A 14015-nucleotide genomic window follows, 5' to 3' on the forward strand; every position below is an offset into this window, starting at 1 on the left:
TGCTTCGCCTGATGCTCTGGAGGAGGCTCTTTCCATCCTGACTCAGCTTCGGGATGATCTTCAGGGCACCGAACATCGCCTGGTGTCAGGGCGCTTGGAGTTGATCGCGGGGTGGTTGCGACCCAAGCGTCCGTGAGGGCGGCCTGGGGTCAGCCCGCAGCAGCTTTCAACGAGGGTAAGCGGGCCACCGACCTGGCCGTGGCCCCCTGTGAGGCGGTGTTGAAGGAGGCCGAGGCCGCCAAGGAGCGCTGCCGGGTGGCGGAGGGCGAGTTGGAGAGCCTGCGCAAGGAGCGCACTGTCGCGGCTCGCCAGCACGAGGCACGAGAGGACAAGCTGAAGGCTCGGGAAGAAGCGGTCACTGTCCGCGATGCTGAGATGGAGCGGCTGGCGTAGGCACATGCCACGAAGCACGGCCTCCTGGAGAAGCTGGAGAAGAAGGTGGAAGTGGAGAAGGTCCTGCTGGAAGCCAAGGCGAAGGTTCTTGCTTAGGACCGCGCAGCCTTCAAATCTCTTGAGGAGAGGTCCTGTGAGGCACTGCAGGAGCTCTACGAGAAGGGCCTGGAGAAGCCGCTGGTGACTGATGTCGAAGTCCCCGCCCAGCTACTTCCTCAGCTTGTCACGGCGCTCGAGGGCATCGTCAATGGAATCGGCCCCATGGTGGAGGGGGAGGCCCGCGCGCTTTGTTCATCGGCCCTGACACGTGTCTTCAGCCACCTTCATGTTCATGACCCTGATGCCGACCTTGGTGTATTGCTCGAGCCTGTGGATGAAGAGCACTGCACCGTTGCTGCTGAAGCCGTGAAGGGCCAGGTGGAGGCCCTATTGAAGAAGTTCCTTGTCATCGATCATGTGCCTGCGGCAGTTAGTACAGGCGAGGGCAACGTCGTTGGCGAAGGAGCACCCCTCGCGAGTGACGACGATGCCTAAGACTGACGAGGGGGCTTGCCGGTAGCTCCTCTTCCCACTTTTATTACCTGCAACATGCACCATGCCTCGTGGAGGCGTTAAACCTTCTCTTCGATGTTTGAGGGACAATATGTTTTGTAATAACTAGTTAAGATTCCGCGATTTCCTTCCCATTTCCATGATGTCCTATGTCGGCAGGGCCCGACCCCGCGCATACCCCAGCTGCCGTTGGGCCGTCCAAATCACCAGGACGGGACCAAGGGGTGAGGGCCCAGTTAGGCTCCTGAGTCGCGATGCTCAGGAGTTCCCCTTGATGCTCAAACAGCCTGCGGGAAGGAGATGCGAAAGTAGGCCTAAGCGTTCTACGTTGGCAGGGCCCAGCCCCGCGTGTACCTCAGCCGCCATTGGGTCGTCCGGATCGCTAGGACGAGGCCAAGGGGTGAGGGGCTATGTGGCTAGTTAGGCTCCTAAGTCGCGATGATCAGGTGTCCTATTGGTGTCCTGGGAACGGGGGTACCCAGACTCGCCTGCCTGCGGCCCACGGCGTGGCTCTGCCGGCTGCCCAGTATGGCCCATCTTCATAAGCAACCATTCAAGACCCTCGTGAGGGGCCAAGCATCGCGAGGCGGACGACACAAGACCTCCTCAGGGGCGGCCTCGCTAGGCTGGCTCCCAAGGAGCGGAGATATCAAGGCGGGGGGTACCTCGCGAGGTTCACGTGACGTGAGCCATGACGACCGAAGCCAGCCGGGCGCTAGCGGGCACAGAGTGCCAGTTTCCTCTTCGGTGCTAAAGAAGCAGGCGCGGGCGAGGAGTCCCGAGGCGTCAGACAAAGGTTTCCATATCGGTGCAACAAGACCAAGACCAGTAGGACGGCAGGACGGAGGTCACCGCGAAGCCCATAGCTGCATCACCACCAGAGTCTTTGGCAGGCGAAGACCACATTTTGTCAGGCTAACTTGTATTAGTTGTCTCCCTTCAAAATTGGCCGTTGTGGGATCGCATCCCGCCTAATATTTGGGAAGAGGACCAGGGCCTCTATAAATAGGACTAGCCACCACCGTTGTCGGGGATGGGCTCATCTCGTATCGGATCCACTCCACCAAGGCCATCTCACCAGCTCATCGAGCGCAAGAACACCTCTCCTCATGAGGTTGTTCATCCATTGTACTAATCCATCCTCAGCCATTGAGGCAATCCACCACACCACACTGGAGTAGGGTATTACACCACCATAGTGGCCCGAACTAGTATAAACCCTTCTGTCTCTTGTTCCTTGGGTTCGGCGAGCTAGGCTTTGAGATAGTTGCGAGAGCGAGCTAGAAAGAGAGAGAGATCTTCATGCGCACCCTAGATTTCGGACCTCAAGGGTTTGCCGAAACCCCGAATCCGACAATGCGTTCTAGGTAGTGGTGCGTCGAAGCTCTCTTCTCCGTCGACCGACCCTCCGTTGCCCCGTGACTCCAATGTCTGACGGTCCGAGGACCCAAGCTGAACACTGGGCGGCCTGGCCTGCCCAGGCACCACCATCTACTCCAGAAGACCTCAACTCCGCGCTCCAGGCATCCCACGCACCGCCCAACACCCGCGAGCGAGGGCAGCACGGGCCGGCTCCCTTTGCCCTCATGCCACGGAGCACGCGCGCAGCCGCATGATCCGCAGGTTACGCTGCGGCAACAGCACCGCACACCCGATGGGAGTAGGCGAACATGCGAGCCGTGCTCATCGTAGCACGGGAGCTACTGCGGTGTAGGCTGGCGGAGAGCGGCCCGTGATGCACAACTGGAGCGAGTCGCCGAACTACTGGATACCTCCTGCAGGGGTATGCCGCCCTTCTGCTCCTTGACCACGCCCCAGGTTGTGGCGGAAGCGCGCGTGAGGCACGGGCGAGCCCGCGCACCCCCTGGGCGTCAGGGGATCCAACAACGCCGGCGCGGGCCCTGGCGTGGGCCGTCCTACCGCGACCACGCTATCGCTAGGAGAGGCAAGCACCAACGGCCCACCACGAGTACACGCCAGGATACCCCACAGCGGCCACCAGGGCCAAGCGCTGCGGCTGGCGCCTCAAGCCGCGGGGCACCTGGGTGGCAGTTCCGGTGAGGTGGTTACAGACACCTACGTGCCCCGCATGGTGAGCCCGGAATACTCGCCGGCGGAAGGCCCCAATCTGTTACACAGACCGGGATGGGCGGCTAGAGGGCCCGAGGCGCAGGTCTTCCACGAGCCGCCCGGAGGCTTCACCGACCCCTTCAGCGACAATGACGGCAGGGTACGGTCAGTATCTCAGGAGCAAGCTTACGCTAACCCCGAACTACAGGAGAACCAGGCTGCGGTAGCAGTTAGAGACCTTAGGGTGGTGCTCTAGGGGCTGCGTGGGAGAGGCCCGGAGCCAGGGCCTCCCCCGCACCACAGGGAGCAAGGTGCTGCACGGAGGTAGGCCCTCTGCCGGGGTAAGCGCCCACGAGCCTTACCCCCAGCAGAGGACCTGTGGTCGCCGAGGGTGCCGCCAGCGTCCTCTTTGCCCCTCGGAATAGTCCTGGTTTTCGGACGCCCCGATGGTGGTCGAGGGTGGCGTAGGGCGGGGCCCTCGCCTGGCGATATGAAGTAAGGCTCGTGCCTACGAAGGTCTCCGCTCGTGATACTCTCACATAATAATGAGTGGGGATGTACATGCCTCGGAGTGTCCGGAGTGCCGCCCCCGGGCCTCGGGGGCTCCCACCCACGTACTAGTGGAAGCACCATGCTCCGCGCTGGCCGTTGACACTGTCCCCCAATGACTATGCTCACAGCCAGTGAAAGTACTTAGCTCCGCGCTGGTGGGAAGAGAAGAAGACTAGCTAGGTGCCAGACACGACCATTTGCTTTCAACCCCTTTTTGTAGCTCGATTTGCTGCCTTTGGATTTGAACTTGAAGTCGTATTTCGTTTGCAAGCGTGGGGGGTGTCTTTTCTCGTTAGTGTTGATTTTCTGAGTTTTCTGGTTCAGTGCCTTGTTTCAAGGCTCGCGCCTGCTACCCCTTCACTTCGTGAGTGGGGGCTGGCGTGGTATGTGCGCGCTACGTGCACACCCTGTCGCGGTCTAGCGCTCGTTTCTCGCGAGGCCCTCTCGGATGGACTAGCAGACTCCCTAGAAGCCCAAAGCCTCGCGAGCCTGTAGAGGACTCCTCTCGGGAGCCCGCGGAGAACTCCCCTCGGGAGGAATGCGCATCGGCAACTACAAGACCAGTTCGAGGCCTGCCTGGGCTGAGGTAAGTTACAACGACAACCCGCGAAGGAGCTCGTGGGCTCGCAAAAACACATTTCAAGTCTGGCTTAAGGAATAAAATAGCAGTCTGATTACATGAGGGGCTCCCCCTCCCCAAAATGCTCTTACACCTTGAGGGGCCGTGCCCAAGCTTTTGTGTGCAGGCTCAAAGCAAAGGAGCACGAGCTCAATCGGACATGTCACTCGCAGCACCTTCTGAATCGCTCCAAGGCACGCTGCTAGCGCTATCACTGGCATCGTCTTCACCGTCATCAACAGTGCCGCCTTCGTCCACCACGACCACCACTATGTCCTCCTCCGAAGCAAAAGCCCTGACCAAAGCGTCCACATTATCATCCACCCAGCATGCCAGGTTATCCCGGATGGCTCCTGGAAATGGGGCAGTGGTTGCGTTGAACTCAAAGTAGGGATCGATGCTCTGGAGATGATTGAAAACAAGGGAAAACGCGCGCCCGAGGAGGCCTCGACTCTTTTCTTCAACAAGCTCGCGAGGCCTCTCGGCCCGGTCCTCCAGGCGTGTCATGACACCGGTAAAGAAGCGGAGATGGCTGGCATTGTCTTCTGCGTGGGGATGAGGGGCGTGTTCGTCACAGATGACGCCCAGTGCCTGGTTGGCCCTCACCCTGAGGCCTGGACCATGGGAGCGTGCTCGCGCTGCAACGTCTGCCGGTGGAGTGTTTCCTCCCTGCTCTACTGTGTGAGGGACTCGACATTAGTAACCCGCCGCTGAAGCGGGAGCAGTTCGGCGTGGGCGGAGGCCAATTCGGCCTAGACGGAGATCAGGGCCGCCGCAGCGGCCTTCTCACGCTGCTCCGCTTCATCTAGCCTTGTCCTGAGGGTGGTGGTTCTACCCTCGGCTTCGGCTTCCACGAGCTTTAGCTTCACGTCGTATATGTTGGTAAGGTCTGCACGAGCCTCCGCCACCCTACAGTCGACTTCCTCCTGGATCCTGGCCTCGCGCGCGCTGGTGGCATCCTCCGCCTGGGCGACCTGGCGCTCCCTTGTCTCCAACCGTTCAAGCTCGAGGAAGCACTCCATGGCCTCCAGCATCAGCGCTTCCTCGCGCTTCAAGATCTCTTCCTCTTCGGAAGGCCCCCCTTCATCGATGCCAAGGCAGCCCTGCTGCTCCAGGGAGGCATTCAGAGCTCGAAGCTCCCCTTCGCACTTCTCTGCGGCCTCACGGCAGTGGTCAGCCTCCCTGGCCTCCTCCAAGGCTCGAGCGCTGGCTTCGTGCAAGGTAGCAAGGGATGGCTCGGCCTCCACGCAGGTGCGTTCGCACTGGAGACGCCCGAGGTAGATGGCCACCTTCAGTTGATCCCATCCGTCCGCCAGCCGAAGGCCTTTTGTTTCAAGATGGGCGTCAACATCCACAAGCTCTTCCCCAAGCCGGCTCAGCGCGCCCATTGCCTCCTGGAAGAGTTCATGACGGACGGCGCCGTGCTTGCGTGCAAGCTCGAAGGCGCGGCCATGTCCGTCCTCCCCACTAGGGGTCGTTGGAGAAGTTTGAAGTGGCTCGCTTGCTCCCAGCAGGGTGCTGGGGACCGACGCCTTTCCGGCCAACCTTCGGGCCCCGACGGGGGCCCGGCGGGGTGGGGCCTCATTGCTTGAAGATGAGGCCAGCGCCGAGGTCGTCAAGCCATGGGCAATAACCAACGATGGGGCCCTCGGCACACTCTTCACACCCCAGGCGGGACCACGGAGGAGGAACGACAAGAGCGCAGGGTCGAGGAGCCAGGCCGGCGCATCCACCTCCTCAGCAGGCTCCACGCCATGCGCGGTAGGCCGACATGAGGCGCTCAGGGTCAGTGGAGGGCCTGAAGTGGGAAGAGGCCGCTTCTCGGGAGATTTCTTTGCTTAGCAGAAGGGGCCCTAAGGAACTGCAGTTAGGAGGAGAAGCCGAGATAAAAAAGTACAAAGATAAGGTACTCACTCGTCTATGGCAATGTACGTCCTTTGCTTCAATGGCCAGAAGGTGTGACCGCTACAGCTTGGAGACCCCTTCCTCTTGCGGAGCACTTCGAAGTTCGGTCAGAGCCGGCCGAAGCCCTGGATGCGGTCACCAATGCCGGGCGTGGCTAGGGTGGTTTTCGAGGAGGCGACCTCGGGAATCCTGCGCCGCATGGAGTCCCCGGTCCTTGCCTCATGGCGACTCGCCAGGGCCCCGGGGGCTTCGGCCTCAGGAGCATCGGACTGCGTAGCCCCCACGACCGCTTCCTAAGGACGGCCCCCACGAGCCCCAGGGGACGATGCTTTAGGATCCCCGAGCATCGCCGGTCCCCCAGCGGCCGAGCCGCCAGCGTTCGACGGCGACCGCCCCCCTGCGCATGCTTCTAGGCGAGCACTGCACTGGCAGCGGGCAAGGGGACCACGAAGATGGGGCTCTCGCGAGGCCCTTCAAGTCCATCCGGGCGTAGTCCCCATTCGTCGAAGAGGGACATCTACCTCGTGAATTCCACCTTGTTCGTGCAGCAGTACAAGAGGCAGCCCTCCTTCGGCATGTTGGCTGGCGTCGGGTCACCCGTCTGGAGCTTAAGCACAGTTCACTGCGCCTCAGGAGGAAGCCCGGGCTCGTGAAGCCTTATGCGGTCCTTACAGCCAAAGAAGGTCCACATCGGACGAGAATGGCGTTGGAGCAGAGCGATGTGGTGCCAAATGAACTACTTCACCACCATGGGCGCCGTCATGCCGAGATCCTTTAGCCAAGTCAGCCGGTGCCAGACATGGGCGAGATGCTGGTCAAAGAGCTTCTCGTGCCCCCAGCCGGAGCTGGGAGTAGATGGTGCCATCGGAAGTAAGAGCAATGGGTTGAGCACGTCGGCGTCCACGAACACCCACCGCCTCTAGAACCCACTCACAGACGACGAAAGCTCGAAGTCAATCCCTGCGTCGGCCGTTGCAGCCACGGCTTGGAAGCTCAAGCATCCAGAGCGCTACCGGGGGTCAATCAGATGCAATGAGAAGAAGTGGCGGAGTAAGGCCTGATGTCTACCAACCTTCTTCTTGTAGATGTTATTGGGCCTCCAAATGCATAGGTTTGTAGGGCAGTAGCAAATTTCCATCAAGTGGATGACCTAAGGTTTATCAATCTATGGGAGGCGTAGGATGAAGATGATCTCTCTCAAACAACCCTGCAACCAAATAACAAAGAGTCTCTTGTGTCCCCAACACACCCAATGCAATGGTAAATTGTATAGGTGCACTAGTTCGGTGAGGAGATGGTGATACAAGTGCAATATGGACGGAAAATATAGGTTTCTATAATCTGGAAATATAAAAACAGCAAGGTAGCAAGTGATAAAAGTGAGCGAAAACGGTATTGGAATGCTTTGAAACAAGGCCTAGGGTTCATACTTTCACTAGTGCAAGTTCTCTCAACAATAATAACATAAATGCATCATATAACTATCCCTCAACGTGCAACAAAAAGTCACTCCAAAGTCACTAATAGCAGAGAACAAACGAAGAGATTATTGTAGGGTACGAAACCACCTCAAAGTTATCCTTTCTAATCGATCTATTCAAGAGTCCGTAGTAAAATAACATGAAGCTATTCTTTCCGTTCGATCTATCCTAGAGTTCATACTAGAATAACACCTTAAGACAGAAATCAACCAAAACCCTAATGTCACCTAGATACTCCAATGTCACCTCAAGTATCCGCAGGTATAATTATATGATATGCATCACACAATCTCAGATTTATCTATTCAACCATCACAAAGAACTTCAAAGAGTTCCCCAAAGTTTCTACCGGAGATTCAAGACGAAAACGTGTGCCAACCCCTATGAATAGATTCCCAAGGTCACGGAACCCGCAAGTTGATCACCAAAACATACATCAAGTGAATCAATAGAATACCCCATTGTCACCACGGGTATCCCACGCAAGACATACATCAAGTGTTCTCAAATCCTTAAAGACTTAATCCGATAAGATAACTTCAAAGGGGAAACTAAATCCATTACAAGAGAGTAGAGGGGGAGAAACATCATAAGATCCAACGATAATAGCAAAGCTCGCGATACACCAATATCGTACTGAATCAAGAACACAAGAGAGAGAGAGAGAGAGAGAGATAAAACACATAGCTACTGGTACATACCCTCAGCCCCGAGGGTGAACTACTCCCTCCTCACCATGAAGAGCGCTGGGATGATGAAGATGGCCACCAGAGAGGGTTTCCCCCTCCGGCAGGGTGCCGGAACGGGTCTAGTTTGGTTTTCGGTGGCTACGGAGGCTTGCGGCAGCGGAACTCGCAATCTAGGTTATTTTCTGGAGGTTTCAGTATTTATAGGAATTTTTGGCATTGGGAACAAGTCAGGGAGGTGCCCGAGTCGTCCACGAGATAGGGCGGCGCACCCGGGGGGTGGTGGGCATGCCCCCCACCCTCATGGATGGCCTGGGACTCTTCTGGCCCAACTCTTTTACTCCGGGGTCTTCTTTTTGTCCATAAAAAACCATCAAAAATTGGCTCGTCCATTGGACTCCGTTTGGTATCCCTTAACTATAAAACTTAAAAACAAGGAAAAAAACTAGCATTGGGCTCTAGGTTAGTCCCAAAAATCATATAAAATCATATAAATGCATATAAAACATCCTATATGGATAATATAATAGCATGGAACAATCGAAAATTATAGATACATTGGAGATGTATCAAGCATCCCGAAGCTTAATTCCTACTCGTCCTCGAGTAGGTAAATGATAAAATCAGATTTTTTTGATGTGAAATGCTACCTAACATAATTATCAATGTAATTCTCTTTATTGTGGCATGAATGTTCAGATCCAAAAGATTCAACATAAAAGTCTAATATTGACATAAAATAGTAATAGTTCGAGCATGCTAACCAAGCAATTATGTTTTATCAAAATAACATAGCCAAAGAAAGCTTATCCCTACAAAATCATATAGTTTGTCCATGCTTCATTTTCGTCACACAAAATGCTCCCATCATGCATAACCCCGATGACAAGCCGAGCAATTGGTTCATACTTTTTAACGCGCTTCAGCCTTTTCAACCCTTAAGCAATACACGAGCGCAAGCCATGGATATAGCACTATAGGTGGAATAGCATATGCTGATGGGGGTTATGTGAGAAGACAAAAAAGGAGAAAGTCTCTCATTGACACGGCTAATCAACGGGCTATGGAGATGCCCATCAATTGATGTCAATGCGAGGAGTAGGGATTGCCATGCAACGGATGCACTAGAGCTATAACTATATGAAAGCTCAACAAAAGAAACTAAGTGGGTGTGCATCCAACTTGCTTGCTCATGAAGACCTAGGGCATTTGAGGAAGCCCATTGTTGGAATATACAAGCCAAGTTCTATAATGAAAATTCCCACTAGTATATGAAAGTGACAGAATAAGAGACTCTCTATCATGAAGGCCATGGTGCTACTTTGAAGCACAAGTGTGGTAAAAGGATAGTAGCATTGCCCCTTCTCTCTTTTTCTCTCATTTTTTTGTTTGAGCTTCTTTGGCCTCTTTTTTATTTGGGCTTCTTTGGCCTCTTTTTTTATTTCACTTTCCTCACATGGGACAATGCTCTAGTAATGATGATCATCACACTTTTTTACTCATAACTCAATGTTACAACTCGATACTAGAACAAAAATATGACTCTATGTTAATGCCTCCGGCGGTGTACTGGGATATGCGATGAATCAAGAGCGACATGTATGAAAGAATTATGAAAGTGGCTTTGCCACAAATATGATGTCAACTACATGATCATGCAAAGGAATATGACAATGATGGAGCGTGTCATAATAAACGGAACGGTGGAAAGTTGCATGGCAATATATCTCGGAATGGCTATGGAAATGCCATAATAGGTAGGTATGGTGGCTGTTTTGAGGAAGATATAAGGAGGCTTATGTGTGATAGAGCATATCGTATCATGGGGTTTGGATGCACCGGCGAAGTTTGCACCAACTCTCAAGGTGAGAAACGGCAATGCACGGTACCGTAGAGGCTAGCAAATTGCGGAAAGGTAAGAGTGCGTATGATCCATGGACTCACATTAGTCATAAAGAACTTATATACTTATTGCAAAAGTTTATTAGCCCTCGAAGCAAAGTAATACTACGCATGCCCCGAGAGGGATAGATTGGTAGGAAAAGACCATCGCTCATCCCCGACTGCCAGTCATAAGGAAAGCACTCAAAGAACACCCCATGCTTCAAATTTTTCACACAACGTTTACCATACATGCATGCTACGGGACTTGCCAACTTTAACACAAGTATTTCTCAATTTCACAATTACCCAACTAGCATGACTCTAACATTACCACCTCTATATCTCAAAACATCTATCAAGTATCATAGTATTCAATGCACTCTATATGAAAGTTTTTATCATGCCCATCTTGAATGCCCATCATAGTAGGACTAATTTTATAACCAAAGAAAATTACCGTGCTGTTTAAGACTCTCAAAATAATATAAGTGAAGCATGAGAGTTCAACAATTTCTTCAAAATAAAACTACCGCCATGCTCTAAAAAGATATAAGTGAAGTACTAGAGCAAACGACAAACTACTCCACAAGATATAAGTGAAGATCAATGAGTAGTCGAATAATTACGCAACTATGTGAAGACTCTCTAACATTTAAGAATTTCAGATCTTGGTATTTTATTCAAACAACAAGCAAAACAAAAGAAAATAAAATGACACTCCAACCAAAACACATATCATGTGGTGAATAAAAATATAGCTCCAAGTAAAGTTACTGATGAACGAAGACGAACGAGGGGATGCCATCCGGGGCATCCCCAAGCTTGGGCTCTTGGTTGTCCTTGAATATTACATTGGGTTGCCTTGGGAATCCCCAATCTTAGGCTCTTTCCACTCCTTGTTCCATAGTGCATCAAATCTTTACCCAAAACTTGAAAAGTTCACAACACAAAACTCAACAGAAAATTGTAAGCTACGTCAGTATAAGAAAATAAATCAACACTTTTGGTACTGTTGTGAAGTCATTCTAAATTCATATTGGTGTAATATCTAATGTATTCCAACTTCTCTATAGTTCATACCCTCCGATACTACTCATAGATTCATCAAAATAAGCAAACAACACATAAAAAACAGAATCTGTCAAAAACAGAACAATCTGTAGTAATATGTAGGTTTCGAATACTTATGTAACTCCAAAAATCCTGAGAAATTAGGAAGTCCTAGGAAATTTGTTTATTAATCTACTGCAAGTGTAATTGGTATTTTATCTCTCTCTGGTAAAAAATAAAAATTATTCTCGTGAGCGCATACTTTTTGTGTTTTACAGCAAGATCAAATAACAATCACCCAAGAAGATCCTAAAGGCTTTACTTGGCACGAGCACTAATTAAAACATAGAAAACACAATAATAACAGAGGATAGATGATTTATTTATTACTAAATAGGTACAAAAATCAAGGAACAAAAATAAAATTGTGTTGCCTCCCAACAAGCGCTATCGTTTAACGCCCCTAGCTAGGCATGATGATTTCAATGATGCTCACATAAAAGATAAGAATTGAAACAAAAAGAGAGCATGATGAAGAATATGACTAGCACATTGAAGTCTAACCCACTTCCTATGCATAGGGAGTTTCTGAGCAAACAACTTGTGGGAACAAGAATCAACTTGCATAGGAAGGTAAAACAAGCAAATCTTCAAGATTTTCAACACATAGAGTGGAAACATGATATTATTGCAATTCCTACAAGCATATGTTCCTCCCTCATAATAATTACATGTAGGATCATAAGCAAATTCAACAATATAGCTATCACAAAACATATTCTTAACACGATCCACATGTATGCAAAGTTGACACTCTTCCAAAATAGTGGGATTACCATTAACTAAAGTCATGACCTCTCCAAGCCCACTTTCATAATTATCACAATAAGATTCAACACACTCCAAAATAGTGGGATTATTACTTCCTAAAGTTGACACTCTTCCAAACCCACTTTCATCAATATAATCATCATAAATAGGAGGCATGCTATCATCAAAATAAATTTGCTCATCAAAACTTGTGGCTTTTCATATCATTAGCATCATGGATATTCAAAGAATTCATACTAACAACATTGAAATCATGCTCATCATCCAAAGATTTAGTTCCAAACATTTTAATACATTCTTCTTCTAACATTTTGGCACAATTATCGGAATCCTTATTTTCATGAAAGACAATAAAAAGGTGAAGCATATGAGGCAACCTTAATTCCATTTTTTCGTAGTTGTCTTTTATAGACTAAACTAGTGATAAACAAGAAACTAAAAGATTCGATTGCAAGATCTAAAGGTATACCTTCAAGCGCTAACCTCCCCAGCAATGGCGCTAGAAAAGAGCTTGATGTCTACTACACAACCTTCTTCTTGTAGACGTTGTTAGGCCTCCTAGTGTAGAGGTTTGTAGGACAGTAGAAAATTTCACTCAAGTGGATGACCTAAGGTTTATCAATCCGTGGGAGGTGTAGGATGAAGACGGTCTCTCTCAAACAACCCTGCAACCAAATAACAAAGACTCTCTTGTGTCCCCAACACACCCAATACAATGGTAAATTATATAGGTGCACTAGCTCGGCGAAGAGATGGTGATACAAGTGCAATATGGATGGTAGATATATGTTTTTATAATATGAAAATATAAAAACAGCAAGGTAGCAAGTGGTAAAAGTGAGAGAAAACGGTATTGCAATGCTTTGAAACAAGGCCTAGGGTTCATACTTTCACTAGTGCAAGTTTTCTCAACAATAATAACATAATTGGATCATATAACTATCCCTCAACATGCAACAAAGAGTCACTCCAAAGTCACCAATAGCGGAGAACAAACAAATAGATTATTGTAGGGTACGAAATCACCTCAAAGTTATCCTTTCTGATCGATCAATTCAAGAGTCTGTAGTAAAATAACATGAAGCTATTCTTTCTGTTCGATCTATCCTAGAGTTCCTACTAGAATAACACCTTAAGGCACAAATCAACCAAAATCCTAATGTCACCTAGATACTCCAATGTCACGTCAAGTAACCGCGGGTATGATTATACGATATGCATCACACAATCTCAGATTCATCTATTCAACCAACACAAAGAACTTCAAAGAGTGCCGCAAAGTTTCTACCGGAGATTCAGACGAAAACGTGTGCCAACCCCTATGCATAGATTCGCAAGGTCACGGAACCCGCAAGTTGATCACCAAAACATACATCAAGTGAATCAATAGAATACCCCATTGTCACCACGGGTATCCCACGCAATACATACATCAAGTGTTCTCAAATCCTTAAAGACTCAATCTGATAAGATAACTTTAAAGGGAAAACTTAATCCATTACAAGAGAGTAGATAGGGAGAAACATCATAAGATCCAACTATAATAGCAAAGCTCGCGATACATCAAGATCGTGCCGAATCAAGAACACGAGAGAGAGAGAGAGAGATCAAACACATAGCTACTGGTACATACCCTCAGCCCCGAGGGTGAACTACTCCCTCCTCACCATGGAGAGCGTCGGGATGATGAAGATGGCCACCGGAGAGGGATTCCCCCTCCGGCAGGGTGCCGGAATGGTTCTAGATTGGTTTTCGGTGGCTACGGAGGCTTGCGGCGGCGGAAATCCCGATCTCGGTTATTTTCTAGAGGTTTTAGTATTTATAGGAATTTTTTGCATCGGGAACAAGTCAGGGAGGTGCCCGAGTCGTCCACGAGATAAGGTGGCGTGCCCCCGGGGGGGGGGGGGGTGCCCCCACCCTCGTGGATGGCCTGGGACTCTTCTGGCCCAACTCTTTTACTCCGGGGTCTTCTTTTGGTCCATAAAAAATCAT

Source organism: Triticum dicoccoides, chromosome 4A (assembly GCF_002162155.2).
Source record: "Triticum dicoccoides isolate Atlit2015 ecotype Zavitan chromosome 4A, WEW_v2.0, whole genome shotgun sequence".
Taxonomy (NCBI): domain Eukaryota; kingdom Viridiplantae; phylum Streptophyta; class Magnoliopsida; order Poales; family Poaceae; genus Triticum; species Triticum dicoccoides.